Genomic DNA, 24708 nt, shown 5'->3' with positions numbered 1-24708 from the left:
CACACACACACACACACACACACACACCACACACACCAACACACACACACACACACACCACACTCACCACACACACCACTTCTACTACTGTATTTTCCGGAGGTATACAACCCCAATTCCAAAAAGTTGGGACGTTGTGTAAAATGTAAATAAAAACAGAATACAATGATTTTCAAATCCTCTTCAACCTATATTCAATTGAATACACCTCAAAGACAAGATATTTAATGTTAAAACTGATAAAACTTTATTGTTTTTGTGCAAATTTTTGCTCATTTTGAAAATGGATACCTGCAACACATTTCAAAAAAGCTGGGACAGTGGTATGTTTCCCACTGTGTTACATCACCTTTCCTTCTAACAACACTCAATAAGCGTTTGGGAACTGAGGACACTAATTGTTGAAGCTTTGTAGGTGGAATTCTTTCTCATTCTTGCTTGATGTACGACTTCAGTTGTTCAACAGTCCGGGGTCTCCGTTGTCATTTTTGTGCTTCATAATGCGCCACACATTTTCAATGGGTGACAGGTCTGGACTGCAGGCAGGCCAGTCTAGTACCCGCACTCTTTTACTACGAAGCCACACTGTTGTAACACGTGCAGAATGTGGGTTGGCATTGTCTTGCTGAAATAAGCAGGGACGTCCCTGAAAAAAACGTTGCTTAGATGGCAGCATGTGTTGCTCCAAAACCTGGATGTACCTTTCAGCATTGATGGTGCCATCACAGATGTGCAAGTTGCCCATGTCATGGGCACTAACACACACCCATACCATCACAGATGTGTAAGTTGTCCATGACATGGGCACTAACACACCCTCATACCATCACAGATGTGTAAGTTGTCCATGACATGGGCACTAACACACTCCATACCATCACAGATGTGTAAGTTGTCCATGACATGGGCACTAACACACTCCATACCATCACGATGTGTAAGTTGTCCATGACATGGGCACTAACACACCCCATACCATCACAGATGTGTAAGTTGTCCATGACATGGGCACTAACACACTCCATACCATCACAGATGTGTAAGTTGTCCATGACATGGGCACTAACACACTCCATACCATCACAGATGTGTAAGTTGTCCATGACATGGGCACTAACACACCCCCATACCATCACAGATGCTGGCTTTTGAACTTACCTGTTTCCAATTAACCTGTTCACCTGTGGAATGTTCCAAACAGGTGTTCTTTGAGCATTCATCAACTTTCCCAGTCTTTTGTTGCCCCGTCCCAACTTTTTTGAAACGTGTTGCAGGCATCCATTTCAAACTGAGCAAATATTGCACAAAAGCAACAAAGTCTATCAGTTTGAACATTCAATAGCTTGTCTTTGTGGTGTTTTCAGTTGAATATAGGATGAAAAGGATTTGCAAATCTTGGGTCTCTGTGTTCATTTACATTTTACACAACGTCCCAACTTCATTGAAATTGGGGTTGTAAGTGTAGTTTTTTTTTTTTTTTACTAGTTTGGGAGGTCCTGTGATTTAAACTCCACTGCAGCATATGTCCGGAAAAAAGGACATATGTGGTTTGGGGTCATTGTCATGCTGAAGACCCAGCCCATTGAGCCATCTCAATGCTCTTACTGAGGAAGGAGGTTGTTTGCCAAAATCTCACAATACATGACCCATCCATCCTCCCTTCAATACGGTGCAGTCGTCCTGTCCCCTTTGCAGAAGATCACCCCCAGAGTATGATGTTTCCACCCCATGCTTCACGGTTGTGATGGTTTTCTTGGGGTTGTTCTCATCCTCTAAACATGGTAAGTGGAGTGTATTCCAAAAAGCTCTATTCTGGTCTCATCTGACCACATGACCTTCTCCCATGCCTCTGGATCATCCAGATGGTCACTGGTGAACATCAAACGTGTCTGGACATGTGCTGGCTTGAGCAGGGGGACCTTGCTGCCCTGCAGGATTTTAAACCATGACAGCATCATGTGTTACTAATGTAATCTTTGTGACTGTGGTCCCAGATCTCTTCAGGTCATTGACCAGGTCCTCCTGTGTAGTTCTGAGCTTTCTCAGAATCATCCTTACCCCACAAAGTGAGATCTTGCATGGAATCCCAGACCGAGGGAGATAGACAGTCATCTTGTGTTTCTTCCACTTTTTATAAATAATCATAACAGTTGTTGTCTTCTACCAAGCTGCTTGCCTGTTGTCCTGTAGTCCATCCCAGCCTTGTGCAGGTCTACAGTTTTGTCCCTGGTGTCCTTAGACAGCTCTTTGGTCTTGGCTATGGTAGCAGGTTGGAGTGTGATTGATTGTGTGAACAGGTGTCTTTTATACAGGTAACAAGTTCAAAACAGGTGCAATTAATACAGGTAAAGAGTGCAGAATAAGAGGGCTTCTTAAAGAAAAATTAACAGGTCTGTATGAGCCAGAATTCTTGCTGGTGGTAAGTGTTAAAATACTTATTTGCAGCAGTAACATACAAATAAATTATTAAAGAATCATACATTGTGATTTCCGTATTTTTTTTTTTTTTAAGATTATGTCTCCATCACGTGGACATGCACCTAAGATGAAAATTTCAGACCCCTCCATGATTTCTAAGTGGGAGAACTTGCAAAATCGCAGGGTGTTCAAATACTTATTTCCTCACTGTATATAGCACTTTCCATCTGCATCAGACGCTCAAAGCGCTTACACATCAATGCCTCACATTCACCCCGATGTGAGGCTGCTGCCATGCAAGGCGCCCACTACACACCGGGAGCAACCAGGGGATTAAGGACCTTGTCCAAGAGGCCTTAGTGAGTTTTCGGTCAGGCTTTAACCACGAGACCATCACCTCCCCACTGTTGAACTGTCATGGGTGTGTGTGGTGTGTTGTGTGTGTGTGTGTGTGGTGTGTGTGTGTGTGTGTGTGTGTGTGTGTGTGTGCGTGCGTGCACGCGCGACTGTGAGTGTGTGGGTTGTCGGCTCTTCTGTGCCAGTGTATGCGTCAGTGTATGTCCGTGTCCTCGTCGGTTATTGTGCCTGAGTGTGTGTGCGCCTGCATTGTTACCCTAGTCCTGGTGAGTCTTGTGTGGGTGGATGTGGGTGCAGGTACGTCTGTCACCCCTGGGCAGTGTTTGACATGTGGATGTGTGATCATGTTTGTGTCTTTGCTTTTGTGCGTCTCGAGTCGGTGTATGCAGTGTGGGCATTTCAATCAATCAATCAATCAACTTTTTTCTTGTATAGCGCCAAATCACAACAAACAGTTGCCCCAAGGCGCTCCACATTGCAAGGGCAAGGCCATACAATATTATGAAACACAGTCTACGTCTAAAGCAACATAACCAAGGGATGGTCCAGGGTCACCCGATCCAGCCCTAACTATAAGCCTTAGCGAAAGGAAAGTTTTAAGCCTAATCTTAAAAGTAGAGAGGGTATCTGTCTCCCTGATCGAATTGGGAGCTGGTTCCACAGGAGAGGAGCCTGAAAGCTGAAGGCTCTGCCTCCATTCTACTCTTACAACCCTAGGAACTACAAGTAAGCCCGCAGTCTGAGAGCGAAGCGCTCTAATGGGGTAATATGGTACTATGAGGTCCCTAAGATAAGATGGGACCTGATTATTCAAAACCTTATAAGTAAGAAGAAGAATTTTAAATTCTATTCTAGCATTAACAGGAAGCCAATGAAGGGAGGCCAACACGGGTGAGATATGCTCTCTCCTGCTAGTCCCCGTCAGTACTCTAGCTGCAGCATTCTGAACCAACTGAAGGCTTTTTAGGGAACTTTTAGGACAACCTGATAATAATGAATTACAATAGTCCAGCCTAGAGGAAACAAATGCGTGAATTAGTTTTTCAGCATCACTCTGAGACAAGACCTTTCTGATTTTAGAGATACTGCGTAAATGCAAAAAGGCAGTCCTACATATTTGTTTAATATGCGCTTTGAATGACATATCCTGATCAAAAATAACTCCAAGATTTCTCACAGTATTACCAGAGATCAGGGAAATGCCATCCAGAGTAACGATCTGGTTAGACACCATGCTTCTAAGATTTGTGGGGCCAAGTACAATAACTTCAGTTTTATCTGAGTTTAAAAGCAGAAAATTAGAGGTCATCCATGTCTTTATGTCTGTAAGACAATCCTGCAGTTTAGCTAATTGGTGCGTATCCTCTGGCTTCATGGATAGATAAAGCTGGGTACATCTGCGTAACAATGAAAATTAAGCAATACCGTCTAATAATACTGCCCAAGGGAAGCATGTATAAAGTGAATAAAATTGGTCCTAGCACAGAACCTTGTGGAACTCCATAATTTCCCCCCACTATCAGCCTCCCTTGTGTTTAGTCTGCTCCTCTGTTTCTAGTTCTAAGCTTGGAACTCCAGTGAGGGTGGTTGCATCTCCTCCTCTCTCCTCTGTCTCTGCTCCAACCTTCAAAAGTCCCTACTTGACCGGACTGTGAATTCTTCAAACTATATTTGGATTAACCATGGACTTGATCAGCTGGTCTTTGAACGGTATTGACACATTTTTTCAACAAGGAAATCAGGCTGGGAGGACCCTGCATGCCCAAATGGAACCTACCCTGCAGGCTATGTTCTCAGCACCTGGGAGAAATGGTGTGTTGCTCGCTTGGCTCCACTCTCTCTGGAGGATGTTGAAGACTTATTTATGTTTGGTTTTATCATGGGAGGACTCGTGCTTATTGTTTATGAGCTGCCCTGACCCAACGGCGATTTGGCAAGACGGCCTGCTACCATAACCACAAACCCCTCACCTGTCTGTCATGATTAATGAGTTGGGCAAGGCATTATAGTCTCAGACTGTGTTAACCCTTGAACTCAGATGTAAGTTGGATAACATCTTGGAGCAAAGTACACCTGAAAATGAAGATGTCGGAGACCAGGGAATACTCATAAATTGGATTTTGGTCAGTCAGAGGAGCTGCAAATGTGTTTCTCTGCTTAACCCTAAACATGGTAGGCTTATCAGCCTCTGAAGGTTAAGCACCCCCGCTGTTTTCCTCCAGAAGATCTCTATGGCCTTGGTGAACCATTTGGCTGCCCCTTTTATCTTCTGCCCTCCCCGACAGTCTGATGTTTCAAAGCAGCTCCAGACTTTATGCACACTGACAGAAACTGATACAAACTCATCTGACTGATACAAACTCATCTCATCTGCACACATGTACACGCACACGCACGCCCCACCCCCTTCCCCCCCTTGTCTCTGCCTTGCCGCTCCCCCCCGAGCTCCCGGTTGCATGGGACACTGTTGCGGCTCCCCACACTCACATTGCCTCAATTCGGTTGACGGACTGTCTTAAAGTTTAGCGTACATAAACACTCATCACTCACTCATCTTCAACCGCTTTTCCTGGTTCACGTCGCGGGGGCAAAAGCTCCCAGCAGGGGACCTCAGACTTCCCTTTCCCGTGCCACATTGACCACCTCTGACTGGGGATCCGGAGGCGTTCCCATGCCAGTGAGGTGATATAACCTCTCCACCTAGTCCTGGGTCTTCCCTGGGGTCTCCTTCCAGATGTACATGCCTGGAACATCTCCCTTGGGAGGCGCACAGGAGGCATCCTTACCAGATGCCCGAACCACCTCAGCTGGCTCCTTTCAACGCAAAGGAGCAGTGACTCTACTCCAAGCTCCCCACGGATGACCGAACTTCTCACCCTATCTCTAAGGGAGACACCAGCCACCCTCTGTACCCGCAATCTAGTTCTTTCAGTCATGACCCAACACTCATGACCATAGGTGAGATTGAGAAGATTGACCAGTAGATCGAGAGCTTCGCTTTTTTGCTCAGTTCCCTTTTCATCACAACAGTACGCCAGAGCGAATGTCCATGAATATCATAAACAGGATTGGTGACAAGGCGCAGCCCTGGCGGAGGCCAACCTCCATGGGAAATGAGCCCGTCTCACTGCCAAGCACCTGAGCACAGCTCTTGCTTTGCGAGTACAGAGATTAGATGGGCCTGAGAAGAGACCCCCTCACTCCATACTCCCGCAGCACCTCCCACAGTATCTCCCAGAGTACCCAATCATACGCCCTCTCCAAGTCCACAAAACACATGTAGACTGGGTGGGCATACTCCCAGGATCCCTCCAGGATCCTTGTGAGAGTAAAGAGCTGGCCGATTGTTCCACGACCAGGATGGAACCCGCATTGTTCCTCTTCAATCAGAGGTTCAATTATCAGCTGAACCCTCCTTTCCAGCAGCCTGGAGTAAACTTTACCAGGCACGCTGAGTAGTGTGATGCCCCTGTAGTTGGCACACACTCTCTGGTCCCCCTTTTTAAATATTGGGACCACCTCACCAGATTGCCAGTCCTTAGGCACTGTCCCAGACCTCAACGCAATGTTGAAGAGACATCTCATCCAAGACAATCCCTCCACACCCAGAGCCTTCACCATTTCTGGACGGATCTCGTCAACCTCCGGGGCCTTGCCACTGCGGAGTTGTTTGACTACCTCAGTGACTTCCACCAGAGAAGTTGCTGAAAATCCTCCACCAGCTTCCAACTCTGCTCCTACTATAGAGGGCCCTCTGGACTTATGCAGGAGTTCCTCAGTGTTCCTTCCAGCACTGGATTACATCCTCAGTTGAGGTCAACAGAGTCCCATCCTTGCTGTAGACAGTTTGGATTGTTCCCCGTTTCCCCTCCTGAGGTGCTTCACAGTACGCCAGAAGCATCTTGGTGCCGACCGAAAGTCCTTCTCCATGGTTGCTTCGAACTCCTCCCACACCCGCTGCTTTTTCTCGACCACACCAGAGGCTGCTGTCCATCGGGCCTGTTGGTACCCTGCAACTGCCTCTGGAGTCCTCTGAGATAACATATCCCAGAAGACTCCTTCTTCAGTCAGACAGCTTCCCTGACCACCGGTGTCCACCATGGTGTTTGAGGGTTGCCGCCCATTGAGGCACCCAAGACTTTCAGGCCACAGCTCCCTGCTGCAGCTTCAGCAATGGAAGCTTTGAACATGCCCATTCTGGTTCAGTGCCCCTAACCTCCACAGGGATGCTAGAGAAGCTCTGCCGGAGGTGTGAGTTGAAGATCTGTCAGACAATGGGCTCCTCTAGATGTTCCCAGTTCACCCGTAATATCCCTTTTGGGCATACCAGGTCTGTCCAAAGTCCTCCACCACCCTCTGATCCAACTCACCACCAGATGGTGATCAGTTGACAGCTCTGCCCCTCTCTTCACCTGAGTGTCCAGAACATGCAGCCTCAAATCAGATGATAGGATCACAAAATCGATCATTGATCTTCACCCTTGGGTGCTGTGGTACCATGTACACTTATGAGCATCCTTATGTTCAAAGATGATGTTCGTTATGAACAGTCCGTGACTAGCACAGAAGTCCAATCACAAACGACCGTTCGGGTTTAGATCAGGGAGGCCCTTCCTCCCAATCACTCCTCTCCAGGTGTCTCTTTCATTGCCCACGTGTGTGTTGAAGTCCCCCAGCAGAACAATGGAGTCCCCCACCGGAGACCCATACAGGACTCCATTCAGGGACTCCACGAAGGCCGAATTCTCCAAAATGCTGTTCGGTGCATATGCACAAACAACAGCCAGAGTCCCCCACCCCACCCCCAACTTGAAGCCGCAAAGCGTCGTCTCTCTCGTCTACTGGAGTAAACTCCAACGTAGCGGCGCACAGCCGGGGACTCGTGAGTATCCCCACACCAACCCAGCACCTCACCCCCTAGGCAACTCCAGAGAGGAATAAGGTCCAAACCCCTATCAAGGAGAGGTTCCGGAGCCAAGGCCCACCAGATCTAATTGGTATCACTCCACCTCTTGCACAAGCTCCGGCTCCTTCCCCCACAGCGAGGTGATGTTCCACACTCCCAGAGCAATTGTATTTTTGTCTGAAGTGATTGAAGAAATTTTGTGGCACTTGTTGTAATGACAATAAATCTATCTATCTATCCATCCATCCATCCGCCAGGGTTCATTTGAGCAGTAAGACTAATTCATGCGTTTTTGTTGTTGGGTTTTGGACCTGTTCCCAGAGCTATATGCCTTAGAGGACGTTTTTGGGCAGAATAGACTCCCCGAAAGGGCGTATAGCCAACAGGAGCATTGGCCACCTCCCTGTTTACATCATTCAGATTCTGAGTAGGCCCTAACCTCTGCACCCGGGTCAGACAGTAGTCACACCACCCCGGTCCTGGTAGACCCGGCTGCTGCCCATGAACCCACTCCAGATCCCTCTGTCTCCACCGTCATCCCAGACCACTCTCTACCCTGCAACAAGTCCTGGACACTGCACAGCCTAAGTTCTCCCCTAATGTTGCCACCCTGCTCTCCCACCTAGCCACTCTCCATACCTTAATCGAGAACCTCCAGACCCTTCCAGTTCCCTGAATCCGAATTCTGTTCCTTCGTTTGCAACCACCTTCTGCACGGTCAACAACCTTCTAGATCAGCACTCCTTATGTTTCCCACCAGTCAGTCAGGCTCCTCCACGATTGGCATCTCCTCCATGACACCACAACCATGGCAACACCTTCAAGCAGACTCAAATCCCCTCACCCATACAACCAGGCTGCGCAAGAGGTGCTTATTTCCATCTCGGAGAAGCTGACAACCAAAGCCTGGCTGGCGGCGGCATGGAAGCAGGAGTGGGAGTTGGCAGGACATACACATCTACACCATTATGTCCCGGACCCTGGAGATGGCGTCAAAGGAGAAGACCTACCTCACCGGCAATGGACCCTCCTGAACCACCTTCGCAAAGGGGTTGGCTGCTTCAAAGCGTCCATGAGGAAGTGGGGCCCTAACAGAAAGCGCAGCGTGTGAGTGCGGGGAGCCTGAACAGACTGCCAGCCACATTATCACCACCTGTCTTTTGCACAGACCACCTTCAGAGGAGGAACCTTTTCTGAGTGGTACCTGAGACGAGGGCGTGGCTCCACGACACAATGCTGGACATATGATGACTATACACGAACGAGGCTCCTCAGACCCACTGTCCACCTCCTCCGACCCACTGTCTACCTCCTCCGACCCAGCACCTTCTGCTCGCCCAGACCCTCGGCAGCTGGCACTTCACCCTCCTCTCCAACCGCCAGTGGATGTCTCACCGTCCTAGCAGATGCTTTTGGTAACTTTTCCCAGGTCGCCGCCCTCAGACATCTCCTGTGATTTGGAAGAAGAGGAAAAAGAAGAGGAAAAAGCAATGTTCAAATATTAACAGAGGGGAGCTCCAGCTGGCTACAGGAACAGCTACAGTCCCTCCTACAGTCCCTGGGTAAAACCTCTGGTCCTCCAACAGAGTCACCTCCTGCCTCTTGTGAAGGGGGGTACGTGAACGGCTGTGGTGTGTTTTCCAGGTCAATGGAAGCAGCCTCAGCCGGCCGCTTCCCGGCTGAGGCGGAGCTCCAGATGGCGTTCGGCCATCCACCCATGGCAGAGTCGGTGCCGTGGTCCCGTTCGGCCATCTGCCCACGACTGGGAGGAATCTCCCGATGCCGGCCAGCTGTCCGCCCATGACTGTGGTGGATCTCCAGAAGGACCTTTCAGGCTTTGTGGTAGTGCCTACTCCTGACTTTGAGGTAGGTGGGGTACTTGCTAACAGCTGTCACCTATGGTGCTGTCCAGTCACCCAGCCATGGCTGTGGAAGATATCATATTGCCGTCCGGCAATCCGCCCATTTCAGGAGCGGGTCCTCAGGTGCTGTCGTGCCATTCGCCTGTGTGTGCGTCAGTGTATGCTCGTGTCCTCATCAGCTGTCATGCTTGAGTGCGTGTGCGTGTCCTTGGTGACGTCTGCATTGTTACCCTAGTCCTGGGTGGGTCTCGTGTGGGTGGATGTGTGTGCAGGTACATCTGTCACCCCGGGCTGTGTTTGGCATGTGGAGGCATGATTATGTTTGTATCTTTGCTTTGTGTGTCTCCTGTCGGTGTGTGCAGTGGTGGGCGTTTACCCCCGCTATCAGCCACCCTCGTGTTTAGTCTGCTCCTCTGCTCCTGGTTCTTCATGTCCCTGTGTCCGTCCACTCTGTCAGTCTTCATTGTGTGTTTGTCCTCATTGTCGCCTTTTTTCACAGTTTTTTTATTTTTATTATTTTATTTATTTATTTATTTATTTATTTTTGCGGTTGCATCACTTGTCTGTTATTTTGGATTTTATCATCTGAAAGAGTTTTGGTCACGTGTATTATCACTGTCATGTTGGAGTAACTGTTATTTTTGCACCTGATCCTTGGTGTCCGGCTGTCTGCATTCTCAGTTCCAATCCTCCTCTTTCACGGTCCCAACCATAACAAATATGGTAATCATCTGGAATATTTCCGATACAAGTGAATCTTTGTGTCATCTGATCCTGTGTTTGAGAAGGCTTATTTATGTATTTATTTATTGTTAAATTTGGGAGTCTTTATTCCAGTCTTCCTTTCTTTGATGTTTACCAAATGTTTACCTGTTTTAATGCACACTTTGAAGTCTTGATTGTTGACTTTTGGAACAGATGCTCCTCTCACCTGCACAATGTTCTTGATCTGCTGCTAAAACTCTGCACCTTGACAACTTCAGGTTTTATCACATTTCTGTTGGGAAGGTGTAGTGACACGGACCCACAACAGGGGGAGGTAATGAACGGACAATGGATGAGCCAAAAAGTAACAATTTAATGTTGTGAATTGCACAACGGAATACAGACAATTGCAGTTGAGGAGTACAGTCAATCATACACAAGGTGACGTGTGGGCAGGCTCGAGGATAGAAGACGTCTGTCCAGAGAAGAGCCGGATCCCACATGGCTTCCACTGCCAATGGATCTGAAGAACACCGGAGCCGCCAAGTCCTGGGTCCCAGGTGGCCACCGTCTCCAGCTGTCAGACCAGGTACTGCTGGCAGAAACAGAAACAGTTAATGGTGGGTGTGTGAAGACACACCCAGTAATTGTTCCCTGAATAGTTCTTCCGGGAGGGAGAACCTCCACCTCCAGATACAATGTCACCCGTGCAGCTCCTGTTGGTCTCCTTCCTGGATGGAGTGAGAGACGAAGACCGTTGTCCTCTCACTGTCTGCCAATCCAGCCTTCAATAGACCCCGCAGGAACACAGCTGCACACAGACCACTGTTTTCAGACAACGAATAAGAGAAAATTACCTTTTTTGGTAGCTGATTTCTCGGCGGGGAGGTGGAGTTGCAGTCCGGCCTTTATGGTGATGGTGGTGAGTGGTGGATGAGTGACAGCTGGTACGGATGATGAGTGACAGCTGTCACTCCCGGTCGCTCCGACGCCCTCTCATGCTTGAAGCCCGCACTTCAAGCAGGGCGCCATCTTGTGGTGGTGGGCCAGCAGTACCTCCTCTTCAGCGGCCCACACAACAATTTCATTGCTATTTCTCGTTTCCGTATTGACCATCTGGGTCTTGATTGTCAGCTACCTTTGCAGACCTGATAAAAGTAACCATCTCTCTGGTGTGACTGGGTAAGTGTGACCAAACCCAAAATCGCATCAAAGAGATGGTTACCTTTATCACAACATTGTCAGTATACCAGCAGAAAATCTTGCCACGGTAGCAGTTTGCTGTCTTGTGATATAAACGATGTAGTTGATGTGTTTTCATATTTGCTGAATGTGGCCGGCTCCAACAGAATGGTGGCAGAAAGTAGATTTGAAGCAGGTGAGGAATTAAAGTTAAGAGGACTGTCAGGACCTAGACACTTGGGAGTGTCTTAGTTCCTGCTGTCCATCCAGCCATCCTATCCTCTGAGATCCTTCCAAGACTGGGTAATGTGCAGTCTTTGAGGAAGTGCAGAAATCTAGAGTGTACTGAGGACTTGTGGAAGCATCTTCTTGTGGACAAATTCTGGACAATGTTCCTTCTATGAGTGAGGATGCATTGCAGGAGCTCAAATCTTACCACACTCACTGTACAGTCCAGATCTCGAGTCCTCCAAATTGTTCCTTTTTCCCAAGCTGAAAGAGCACCTGATGAGACACCGTTACACTCATGATGCAGAGGTGCAAGCAGCTGGGCATCACGGGTGCCGACTTCTTCACCGATGGGATGCCAAAATCTGTCTGCCATTGGTGTAAGTGTGTGGAAAGGGGAGGTAAAAGTAATGGCACTCCCTGATGGAGAACATTCCAAGCTTTAATCATTTCTTGTGAGTATCTTGCCTCTTATTGAAATAATTGGGAAGGAGGCTGAGGTTTTCAGTCAACCCTCATATTTAATTATTTAACACGAATTAATCAAACCCTGGGAACAGATCCTAACCCTAATCCCAAACTGTATCTGGGCATGTTGGCAAATTAATGACCAATGTCAAACTGACCCTTTTGCTCAAAAATTCTTGAAAACGTTTTCTCACAGTGTCTTGTGGAGCATCTCTAAACCTCATAAAATTGTGTTTTTAAGATCTGAACACCTAGCTTTGAAGGAAAGGAAGGCTGGAATAAGACACAACATTCCCAGGGAGTTGAGAAGAAGTTACAGAGGGACTCGTGCCGGTGTGAAGCATAAGGCGAGAGCTATCGCTAAAAAAGAATGGAAGCGGCGCTATAAACCATCAGATTATGATTATGGGAAATGTAAATGCCTTAACAAACAAGGCAGATGAACTTTCTGCATTGGTCAGATGCCAAAGGATTTACTGGGAGTGCTGTCTGATTATGCTGACAGAGACATGGTTAACTAACAGCATACCTGATGCTAATGTGGAGCTAACCGGCTTCTCCTTGGTGCGCGCTGACAGAGACACTGTGGCGTGTGGGAAAAGTAAAAGGGGAGGCCTCATATTGTATATTAACAATAGGTGGTGTAACCCTGGACACTTTACCATAAAAAAGATACAATGCTGCAGAGACTATGAGTGTTAGCCATTAGCATCCATCCATACTACTTACCTCGGGAGTTTACACACATCCTGGCTGTCTGTGTTTACATTCCACCGAGAGCGCACATGGAAACAGCGGTGGAGGCAGTGGTTGGTGCAGTTGCAGAGCTCCAATCGCGGCATCCAGAGGTACTGGTGGTCATCTCAGGGGACGTTAATCATGTCACCCTGGATTCCTCGCTGCCAGCAATGCATCAGTATGTGGACTGTCCCACACGCGGCGACAATATTATTGATCTGTTGTATGTTAACGTTAAAGATGCCTATCAGGCCACGCCCCTCCCTCCTCTCGGCAAATCGGATCACATCTTGATTTCCCTACAGCCTACGTATACACCTCTTGTGAAGAGGCAACCAGTAACAACACGGACTGTGAGGAGGTGGACACCGGAGGCGGAGGAAAAGCTCAGGGACTGTTTTGACAGCACTGACTGGTGCACGCTGTTAGAACAGTACGGAGAGGACATTGAAGGAGCTACTCAGTGTCTGTCGGATTATGTGAGTTTCTGTATGGACATTGTTGTGCCCACCAAAACAGTGAACTCTTTTGCAAATAATAAACCCTGGATCACAGGGGAGGTGAAGGGGGTTTTGAACAAGAAAAAGAGAACGTTCAAAACAAAGGATAAGGAAGAGATGAAAAGGGTGCAGAAGGAGGTGAAGACCTGTTTAAAGATAGCAAAAATGAGCTACAAGGAGAAGGTTGAGGGGAAACTGAGAGAAAACAACATCAGATAAGTGTGGGAAGGAATGAAAACAATAACAGGGTGCAAAAAGGTGGCTGGGTTGGTTGGGGAGAGAGTAGCGAGAGCTGATGAACTGAACGCATTTTTCAACAGGTTCAGTGATGCCCCTGTTCTCCCTGTTTCCAATGTTGGTACTGGCCAGCCCATCACTGTGTCCTCCCCATGACCAGTTCTCACATCCCTTCCTATGGGGGGTCCAGAGGCTGCTGGAGTCCCTCCATTGAGTTATTGTAAGGGACAGACATCCCCCACTACTCCTTCCCTCATGGGGGATAACTGCCCTCCACCTACTTCATACGCCCCCTCCCATTCAGCTCTCCTTTATATCACAGAACATCAGGTGAGGAGGGAGCTGCAGAGGTTAAACATCAGGAAAGCAGCCGGTCCAGATAATGTGTGTCCCAGGCTGCTGAGAGCCTGTGCAAACGAGCTCAGGAATCCTCTCCAGTATCTCTTTAACCTGAGCCTGCAGCTGGGACGTGTCCCCTCCCTCTGGAAAACATCTTGTATTGTCCCACTACCTAAGGTCAGGCATCCCAGGGACAATAATGATTATCGCCCTGTAGCACTGACTTCTCATATAATGAAGACCTTGGAGAGGTTAGTGATGCAGTTGCTGAAGCCACAGGTACAGCATGTCCAAGATCCTCTCCAGTTTGCATATAGAGAGAGAGTGGGGGTGGAGGACACTGTCCTCTACCTTCTCCATCGCACCCTCTCATACCTGGACGAAGGAGGCTGCACTGTGAGGGTGCTATTTTTTTTATTTCTCCTGTGCTTTTAATACTATTCAGCCTCACCTGCTGCAGGAGAAGCTTATTGGAATGGCTGTGGAGCCACTCCTTGTGTCCTGGTTTATGGACTATTTAAATAACAGGCCGCAGTATGTACGCATGGGACAAAACATTTCCAGCACCCTGAGCTGCAGTGTAGGAGCCCCCCAGGGGACGGTACTGTCTCCTGCTCTATTCACACTGTATACATCTGACTTCCGCTATAACACTGCAACTTGCCATATACAGAAGTTTTCAGATGATGCAGTTATTGTGGCCTGCATCAGAGAGGGAGAGGAGAGACAGTATAGGCAGTTGGTGGATGATTTTGTGGCTTGGTGCCAAAAGAATCAGCTCCAGCTGAATGTTCAGAAAATTAAGGAAAGGGTGCTGGACTTCAGAAAGAAGTCTCCAATCCCTCAGCCGGTACGCATAGGGGGAAGTGATGTGGAGATGGTACCATCTTATAAGTACCTGGGAGAAGCTGGACTGGACAGCCAACACAGACCTTTACAAGAAGAGTCAGTCTAGGCTGTACTTTCTCTGAAAGCTGGGCTCATTTAACATCTGCTCTAAACTTTTGTACGAGGTCTATTAGAAAAGTATCCGACATTATTTTTTTCAAAAACCATATGGATTTGAATCACGTGTGATTGCGTCACAAGCTTGAACCCTCGTGCGCATGCGTAAGTTTTTCCACGCCTGTCGGTTGCGTCATTCGCCTGTGAGCAGGCTTTGAGTGTGGAGTGGTCCAGCCCCCTCGTCATTGTTTCATTGCCAGGAAATGGAATGATTTGGGCTTTTTTTCCATTAGAATTTTTTCAGAAACTGTTAGAGACTGGCAGCTGGAAACCATTCGAAAAATTTATCTGGCTTTCGGTGAAAATGTTACGGGCTTGGTAGAGAATGAGTGTTACTGTCACTTTAAGGACGGCCCCCAGCGGCTGTGGGGTGCGCCGCGCTCCGAAGCCGCCATCGACAGGCTGAACGACCATTTCATTTCTAAACGGATGGCTGTCTGGGTCCGTGACCATCGTGTGCCATTTCTCTGATTATCACAAGAGCTGGACATCAACCATTTTCTGGCAGATTTCACTTTTAACAAGAGATTTTGTCATGGAAACCCGAGCGGAGGCTTCGCGCGTCACGATGGATTCACTACTGGAGTGAGACAAAACCACCTCCATTTTGGTCTCACAGGACGGCTTTGAGATGGCGTTCAGACAGCTGTCGGTGGTTTTTCCATCGAGTGATTATCCGAGAAATTGTGGATGTGCCTGGACATGCCAGAACATGTCCTGTGAGGCTTCATCACAGCGTTGCTTTGCGCCATGCGGCACCGCCTCGACGCGCGGAATTCCTCCGCACGTCTGTCTCAATGTGCCGAAAAAGTGCTGATGTCCACGTCTTTTCACAATTCCTGTGCTAGTCAGACGACGTCCCGGATAAAACACAGCGTCCAGTTTGGAAATAAACGGCACATTCCACTGTTACAGGAGTTTTTGTCATGGAAAGAGGAGCGGAGGCTTCGCACGTCACGGCGATGCTGCATGGCGCACAGCAACGCCATGATGAAGCCTCACAGGACATGTTCTGGCATGTCCAGGCACATCCACAATTTCTCGGATAATCACTCGATGGAAAAACCACAGACAGCTGTCTGAACGCCATCTCAAAGCCGTCCTGTGAGACCAAAACGGAGGTGGTTTTGTCTTGCTCCATCAGCAAATCGGTCGTGACGCGCGAAGCCTCCGCTCGGCTTTCCGTGACAAAATCTCTTGTTAAAAGTGAAATCTGCCGGAAAATGGCTGATGTCCAGCTCTTGTGATAACCAGAGAAAGTGCACACGACGGTCTTGGATCCACAGAGCCATCCGTTTAGAAATGATCGGGTGGTTTGTGGCTCTTGATGGCGGCACGGAGCGCGGCACTCCGAGCGTCCTTAAAGCCATCCTTAAAGCTGTAGTAACACTCATTCTCTGTGAAGCCCGTAAAATTTTCACCGAAAGCCAGATAAATTTTTCGAATGGTTTCCAGCTGCCAGTCTCTAACAGTTTCTGAAAAAATTCTGATGGAAAAAAAGCCCAAATCATTCCGCCATTTCCTGACAATGAAAATCTGCCGAGGGGGTGGACCACTCCTCACTCAAAGCCTGCTCACAGGCGAATGACGCAACCGACAGGCGTGAAAAAGCTCACGCATGCGCACGAGGGTTCAAGCTTGTCTGACGCAATCACACGTGATTCAAATCCATATGGTTTTTGAAAAAAATAATAAGGTCGGATACTTTTCTAATAGACCTCGTACATGTTTTACGAGTGCTCTCCTTTATGCTGTGGTCTGTTGGTGCAGCACCAGTAAGAAGAACATCTCCCGCTTGAATAAGATCATTAAAAAGGCTGGGTTAGTGGTGGGACTGAAGCTGACTCCAGTGGAAGATGTGGTTCAGCAGAGGACTCTGTCCCGGTTCAAGGCAATTATGAACAATGCCTCACACCCTCTATACGAGGCAGAGAGAGGAGAGAGTGTGTTCAGCGGCAGACTGCTGTCCCAGCGCTGCACCACAGACAGACTGAGGAAGTCCTTTGTGCCTCGTGCCATTAGATTGCACAACACTCTGATCTAGCAAGAGAGTATTGTGTCTTTTTATGTTTGTATAACTTTATAGTCTGTCAGTTTTACAACTGACTGACTGCTTTTAATGTAATGTCATTGTATTTTTGTCATCTATTTTCATCTGTTATTTATTTGTTGTATGATTGATGTTTTATGAGCAGCAGGCCAAGTGCAATTTCCTTCGGGATTAATAAAGTTCTTATCTATGTAGGACTGCTTTTTTGCATTTACACAATATCTCTAAAATTAGAAAGGTCTTGTCTCAGAGTGATGCTGAAAAACTAATTCATGCATTTATTTCCTCTAGGCTGGACTATAGTAATTCATTATTATCAGGTTGTCCTAAAAGTTCCCTGAAAAGCCTTCAGCTAATTCAAAATGCTGCAGCTAGAGTACTAACAGGGACAAGAAGGAGAGAGCATATCTCACCCATATTGGCCTCTCTTCATTGGCTTCCTGTTAATTCTAGAATAGAATTTAAAATTCTTCTTCTTACTTATAAGGTTTTGAATAATCAGGTCCCATCTTATCTTAGGGACCTCATAGTACCATATCACCCCAATAGAGCGCTTCGCTCTCAGACTGCAGGCTTACTTGTAGTTCCTAGGGTTTGTAAGAGTAGAATGGGAGGCAGAGCCTTCAGCTTTCAGGCTCCTCTCCTGTGGAACCAGCTCCCAATTCAGATCAGGGAGACAGACACCCTCTCTACTTTTAAGATTAGGCTTAAAACTTTCCTTTTTGCTAAAGCTTATAGTTAGGGCTGGATCAGGTGACCCTGAACCATCCCTTAGTTATGCTGCTATAGACGTAGACTGCTGGGGGGTTCCCATGATGCACTGTTTCTTTCTCTTTTTGCTCTGTATGCACCACTCTGCATTTAATCATTAGTGATCGATCTCTGCTCCCCTCCACAGCATGTCTTTTTCCTGGTTCTCTCCCTCAGCCCCAACCAGTCCCAGCAGAAGACTGCCCCTCCCTGAGCCTGGTTCTGCTGGAGGTTTCTTCCTGTTAAAAGGGAGTTTTTCCTTCCCACTGTCGCCAAGTGCTTGCTCACAGGGGGTCGTTTTGACCGTTGGGGTTTTTACGTAATTATTGTATGGCCTTGCCTTACAATATAAAGCGCCTTGGGGCAACTGTTTGTTGTGAAATGGCGCTATATAAAAAAAATTGATTGATTGATTGATTGATCTATCTGTCTATCTGTCTGTCTGTCTGTCTGTCTGTCTATCTATCAGCACACAAATGGACCAAGCTCAAGGTCAAAGGTCAAGGTTACAGGAAGTTCAACAAAACAACTTTCCTGCTTACAATTTTTTTACCTCCATATTTGGCATGAATATAGCGATTAGCCTTGCCCAGAAGCCATTACCTGGGATAAGCAACTGACCTTGACCTTCAGGGTTTACCTTCAGATCAACGATGGCCTACAATTAGGTCAAATTTCATATTTGGGTAAAACATGGCATGTCATACACCACATTAAAGGGCTTGATGAGGGGATCCAGAATATATCAAATGATTTTAGTTATGACATCATTTGTTGATGTCATGATGAATAAACCTTCAATATTTAGATTTTTTTACGGATGTGAAAAAGAGTGCACATCATCATTGCAGAGTCTTGTAAGTTCCCATGTAGCAGTCCCATGGCGATACCTTTCAGCACACAGAATGGTCAGTGTGTCACAGGTCAAGGTCACAGGAAGGTCAAACATTAAAGTTACCCCGAAAACAAACCCTTTGCAATTTGTGCTTTTTGCCTCCAAATTTGACGTGAATATAGTGATTGGCCTTGGCCATCAGTCCTTCTTCATGGTTGTCGTTCCTCATTGTTGTCTCTCTTGTTCATATTTTGGCAAGATGCCCATCACCCTCAGGGTGACAGTTTTCATTTTAAATTCAGAGAAGACAGAATTGATGGATACTGGTGATTGCATTGCAGGGTTCCCGCCAGTATTATAGCAGCGTAACGGTTCATTACGCTGCTGCCTGATAGATAGTATAGTGGGAAAATGATCATTTCTGATGATCAGAAATGATTGCTCATCCAGTGATCATGCCTGATTGTGGACCCACAGCAGGTCCACAGTCCACCTACAGAAAATTATAATTTTTTCAACCTCCGTCAAACCCATTTAAAGATGTCAATCATGACTCACTTTTCTGCTGATTAAAGTCGCTACCGGACTATCATCTGTTATTGCGGACAAGAAAAGAGAATCGTCTGCCGCTTCACACTGCAGTTTTTTCCCCTGTTCCTCATAATGTACCTTTTCCGTGGGACAGCGCCTGAAGGTTCTTTGGTGTGGATTGTTGCGCAGCTATGGGAAAAGTTCAAGTACAGCCTCAAAAGTTCTCCTGCAGTGTGCCGCGTAACGAGCGTTGGAAGATAGCTTCTCGTACAGCCACTAAATTTCTGCAGCTGCTAAAGTTCTCCTGTAGTGTGCTGCGCACCGAGTTCTGTGGGAAAACGTCTCTTACAGCTGCTAAAGTTGTCCTTATAGCAAGCCATGTATCGAGCGCTGCAGGATAGGGGAGACCGGGGCCGGTAAAAATCTGGGAAGATTTTTTAATTTATAACCCTCTGAAACACTATTGCCTGCATTTTGAGCACCAAATTTTGTGAATTAAAGCCATGGTTTTTTTAAAAATCTTTGTTACAGCTTACTTTAAAGCCAAAAGAAACGAGGCATCAGGCCAAAAGACAGAACAGTGTATACGTGTGTCAGGAACATCAGAACTGCTAATTTCTACACAGCAGTTTGTTCAAGAAAATCCTTGTGTTTTTTTCTTACATTTAATAACTTGTAATTAAAATAGTTTTAAGTAAAAAGAAGATTCTTTAGAAATATTTGATGTTCGTCTGTAAATTAAAACCATACAACCAACCTCAACCAAACCAACCAACTTCATCTGTTGTTGTTTCAGATGAGATGATTTCTTGATTAACATGATAATGAACCTTGGGCATTTATTTTTAGACAAAATAGCATGAAAAGTAATGTGTACATTTTTAAGTCTTGTAGAATCCTTCATTCATATCTGCATTTCAACTAGGAAAACAAGACACTGTAAATAAATACAAATATTTATTATAAATACAGCAGGAGATGATGTAACAATGACTGCAGTGTGTTTATTCATTAGGATTTCATAAACCTCATGATGAAATAATTTTTTCATTTAGTCATTTCAACATTAAATTATGTTCTTATTGACTATGTGATTGTTTTTAATGTTGTAATCAGGACAGAGTCATTACCAAAATACAAATTTCACTATTCTAGTGATTGTGAATGTTTTGAAATGATTTACAATTGGGGCGGGGCTTCTTCTGCCTGTGCAAATGTCGTTTTGACTGAACTTTGACTTCATGGACATGTTTAATGATTCATTCATTCATTGTTAAAATAAGGAAAATTTTATTTCAAATAATAAAATAGTTGCTGTTTGAATAGCCTTTGTTTCATTTAGAAGTGTAGCAGCATGTGTTGTGTGTGGGCCGCCGGAAGAGGAGGTACTGCTGGCCCACCACCAGTGGGCGCCCTGCCTGAAGTGCGGGCTTCAGGCACGAGAGGGCGCTGCCGCCATGGACACAGCCGGGGGTGACAGCTGTCACTCATTACCTCTTGACAGCTGTCACCCATCTACTCAACATCATCTCACTCCATAAAGACCAGACGTCATCTCCACCTCGTTGCCGAGATATCATACTTCATTGGAGGTAATATCCTCAGCAGTTTGTGTTTTTTGCAATATATCTGTATATTGTGAGTGTTTGCAGGAGTACCGGTTCCTTTTTCTGTGGAGGCTGAGTGAGTGCAGGACGGCACTCTTTTCCCCTGAGGAATCACTGCTGTACTCTGCACCATATTGAGTGAGAGGTGGAGGTGGCATTCCCACCGTTGTTGTTACTGGGTGTACACACACCCACACTTGACTGTCTTTGTTCTTCGCCAGCAGTACCAGATCCGACAGTCGGGACAGTGATCACCTGGGAATTCGGGACTTGGCGGCTCCAGTATTCACCAGGTTCTGGGGCGGCGGAAATCGTGTGGTTCCGGCTCTTCTCAGGACAGACGTCTTCTATCCTCAAGCCTGCCCACACGTCACCTTTGTGGATTGACTGTAATGATATTCTGAGATTGTCTGTATATTCGTTGTGCACATTCACAACATTAAATTGTTACCTTTTGGCTCATCTATTGACCGTTCATTTGCGCCCCCTGTTGTGGGTCCGTGTCACTACACTTTCCCAACAGCATGTGTGAGTTTGCAGAGCCGACAGGTGAGCTCGACCCTCAGCACATTTAACCAGATGAAGGTCTCCTCTGCAGCTTCTAAATTCATTTTATTAGCAAATAGAATGGGCTGCGACCTCAACTTTATCTAAATTCTGGGTCTGTTAGCGACGCTTAGGCCTAGTGGCCGGCGATCACCTTAGTATTTCTTCTGTTTTTCTTGTTGCTTAATGCTGAGAAATTATACTGTATCTGTTGTCTTTCTGATGCCTGATTGTGTTTTTTTTCTCTCTGTTTGAGGTGCGGCTCCATCCAGAGATGGGTGTGTGGTGTCTTTTTCTGTAACCCTCTTGTCCTGTGCACCGGCAACATTTCCTGTGTATTCGTTTTGTGAATTGTTCTGTAATTTATGTCTGTATCATGGCCCAAGCAGAGGGTCACCCCTTTGAGTCTGGTCTGCTTGAGGTTTCTTCCTCAGAGGGAGTTTTTTCTTACCACTGTCACCTGTGTTCTTGCTCTGGGGGTTGGTAAGGTTAGACCTTACTTGTGTGAAGCACCTTGAGAGAACTTTGTCATGATTTTGTGCTATATAAATGAAAATAAATTGAAATTAAATTAAATTAAATTAATTCTATGCATCAGTTAAAGTGGTCATGGTGCCACTGGTGGCTAAGCAGACCAGTTCTGGATAAGCAGGTACGACCACATATGTCACAGTGCTACATGCCAGTTCCATTTCCAGGGAACACTACACCAGTTCTGATTAAGTGGTGCCATGTGGCTGGATCATTGGTTCCAGGTTGGTTTTTAGTCTGTCCTTGTACCTCTTCTTCACACTATGTACCCGTTTATCCTGCGACAGCGTGTGTGTCCTAATCCAGTACTGTGACCATTTAAATATTTCTTGTCTCGAGTAGAAATTTGAACTCAAAAATATTTATAAATAAAGTAAAATACTGGAGTTCCCCTTTCAAAGACGAACTGTAGCTGTACAGTGACAATAGGGACTTTGTACCTTAAATACTTGTGAATACACAAACTGAAAGATGCAAAAACAATTCAGTTGAGGCCTTCTATTGTCTTATGTCTATAAGCTTCTCTCCACCTTCACAAATCATGAAATAGTTGTTTTGTTTTTCTCCTCCTTCCGTGTGTTTTCTGCTCTGGCACCAGGAGGTCTGATCCTGAAGTGCACAGTGACACCTCCTGGCTGGTTTGGGGAATAGCTCAGCCCTCTGTCTGCAGTTTTTACTCAGTTATGTGGTTAATAACAGATCCTTTGATCTGGTTTACTTCCCTTTGTGAATCTATGGATGTGTGGTATAAAATGTGATTAATGCCAAAACAAACAGCTATTTATTTAACTTATTTGCAGTTTTATGAAATGTCAGTCAGTCTGCACAAGATCAGCTTTTTAAATAAATCACTGCACTGTTCAGTATGTGCAAACCTGTCCTCAAAGGAAACTTAAGCCTCTTTCACACCGGGCTTGCATACAGTTGCGTTGTGATGCGTATAGAGAATGCTGGAAAATTGCACAGATTTGGCGTAGTCCCTGTGTAGGCTGGTGTGTGATGGTGCATGCTTGTGTTCCTAGTCTTGTGTCGGTTTCTTACTGCCACATATGTAGCCCTCGTTGCTATTTTTTGCCTCTCACAGTCAACTCCTGCCTACTTTTTGGGTTTATGTTTTTGGCATTGTGCAAATGCACTCTGTTCTCAAAAGGGTACATGAAAAGCAAACTGCACTCATGTTTTCAGACCTACAGCGTCTTTGTGGATGTGTACAGTAGCGCAGTGTTGTGTAGATTTGCTTAAAAACTGTTTGCTTCCAGTGCTCTACACTACTAAAAAATTAAACATGTTTAATTTCTTGCGTCCGCCTCACGTACCCCACAGCATACTGCTGTGTAGGGGAGCAAAAACCTGGCGTAGTCTGTATGCCGCAATACGCAACTCTACGTTGGCCCGGTGTGACAGGGACTTTAGAAGAAGAAGCCATTATGCACTTAATAATTGCCAACACACTAAACAACAGAACTCACACTGTAAATTCCCTCTTTGAAGTCCCAACTCGCTAATATTTTTTACAGCAAACACTTCAGTGTCCTTCTTTTGTTTTGTTTTTTTGTTGTTGTTGTTGTTTGTTTGTTTTTTAAAGATAATCTCTTTATTCATGTTCCTGTGGTTTACCAGTATTAGCTAAATTAAAACTGCATTTTCTTTTTCAGTCTTATTTTTCTTTGGACAAACAAAATCATGGTAGAAATGTGAAACATTTCACTTTTATTTATAAAGACAATAAATATAGCACCAGACTGCAGGAAAGAGCTCTCAGAGCCGAGGACGACGCACGTGCGCTTACCGTTCCTTCACATGCAGCTCCAGTCCCCGTGCTTGGACTGTTTTAACAACCATAACAAAGAAACAAACAAACAAACAAAAAAAAAAACCTGTTAATGTGTTCTGATTATATGCCATTGATTACTTTTAATTATTAATCATCCATGTGTCAAGTGGTCCACCTCTAAAATTGTAAAGGACTTATTTACACCCACACGTGTAAATAAAGACAGTGCAGTGATGTTAAAAATACTTTGTGTACTTATAAATCCTTGCCTATTGCTGTGTTCTGAGCTCAGGCCTGTTGTGATGATGACATTTGTTAACTTAAAAAATACATTACTGAATGTACAGAGACATCAAAAGAAAAAAAGCTATTTGAATTCAAAAATGTTGGAGTTCAGATCTTTCTGTTGTTTCATTTCTTTAGTTTTGTTGAGTTGTGTCAGTGGAAAAAGTGACCAGAGGAAGGCACTGTTTTCATAAACCTCCAATAGGTCAGAAAGGATTACAGTTTTATTGTTCATGTTGTTGTGTCCACTTCCTGCACAGGGTCCAAAACAGCCATGGTGGCCTTGGTGACACTGGAGACAGTTTACAGACTGGTCATGCCTGTTATAGCGCAGGAACAGGAGAAAAAAGTCTTTATAACCTTCTCTGTTTTGGAAACTGTTTGACAGTAAGTAACCTGTATGAAAATTCTGTTTATTGGACTCAAGCGTTAAAATGATATTGTAGGGCATTTCTGTGGGAATGGAATTACATCAGAATCTGGCTGTATTTTAGCATTTAAAATGGTCTCTGATTGTAATTCCGTGACCGTCAAACTACCTGATAGTCCTTTAATAATCAAGACTTGAAACAGGAACTGCTTCTGGTTCTGCGTGGTTGTGACGAGTTTCTTGGCCTTGTGTCAATGAGTTGATCATCAGGTTGCCATGGCGATACCATGACAGAGACGTGATGTTATTACACAGTCAGTGTTGTAATGACACTTTGGCCAGTTTTTTTTTTTTTTTCTCAGCAGAGAAGAACTTTCCTGTGTAAATTGTGCGCCTCTTGCACACAATGAGAACATTTGTAATGCTAAATATAGTAAAGTAGGATCTTTTTTTTCCCTCAGTTGCTTAACAGCAAGCTTAAATG

At 45.8% G+C, this 24708-nt stretch overlaps 1 protein-coding gene across 1 annotated transcript in view; it reads left to right on the top strand.

Annotated features, from left to right (window-relative positions):
• Positions 1–24708, top strand: part of cenpp (centromere protein P) — a 300836-nt gene that overhangs the window by 163874 nt on the left and 112254 nt on the right. The gene's annotated exons all lie outside the window — the stretch shown is intronic.

The sequence above is a fragment of the Thalassophryne amazonica genome, chromosome 3 (assembly GCF_902500255.1).
Source record: "Thalassophryne amazonica chromosome 3, fThaAma1.1, whole genome shotgun sequence".
NCBI classification, from domain to species: Eukaryota; Metazoa; Chordata; class Actinopteri; order Batrachoidiformes; family Batrachoididae; genus Thalassophryne; species Thalassophryne amazonica.
Note: the sequence above shows the minus strand (reverse complement) of the source record. Positions and strands in the feature narration are given on the sequence as shown.